The following is a 422-nucleotide window of genomic DNA, read 5'->3' as shown; positions in this document are numbered from 1 at the left end:
TCGGGAGTAGGTGCAGTAAAGTCACCCAGCACCTTCCTTGCATTGTTGGCATTGTTATTGTTTTCGGCTGCCATATGTTCTTCTTCTTTGAAGAATTCGGTTAGGTCCTCTACAGAGAGTTGTGTTTTGGCTTTTCTTAGCTTTCTCTTCAAGGTCCTTTCAGGTTCAGGATCAGCCTCAACAAGAATGCTTTTGTCCTTGCTCCTGCTCATAAGAAAGAGAAGAGAACAAGAAAATGTGGAATCCTCTATGTCACAGTATAGAGATTCCTTGAAGTGTCAGAGGAAAAGAAGAGTAGAAGACAGAAGTAGAAAATTTGAACTTATCAAAGGAGATAGAGTTCGAATTTTGCATTAAGGGATAGTGTTAGTCCATAAATAGAAGGATGTGAGAAGGAGGGAAGTGATTTTCGAAAATTAAGT

This window comes from Arachis duranensis, chromosome 6, assembly GCF_000817695.3.
Source record: "Arachis duranensis cultivar V14167 chromosome 6, aradu.V14167.gnm2.J7QH, whole genome shotgun sequence".
Lineage (NCBI taxonomy): Eukaryota > Viridiplantae > Streptophyta > Magnoliopsida > Fabales > Fabaceae > Arachis > Arachis duranensis.
Note: the sequence above shows the minus strand (reverse complement) of the source record.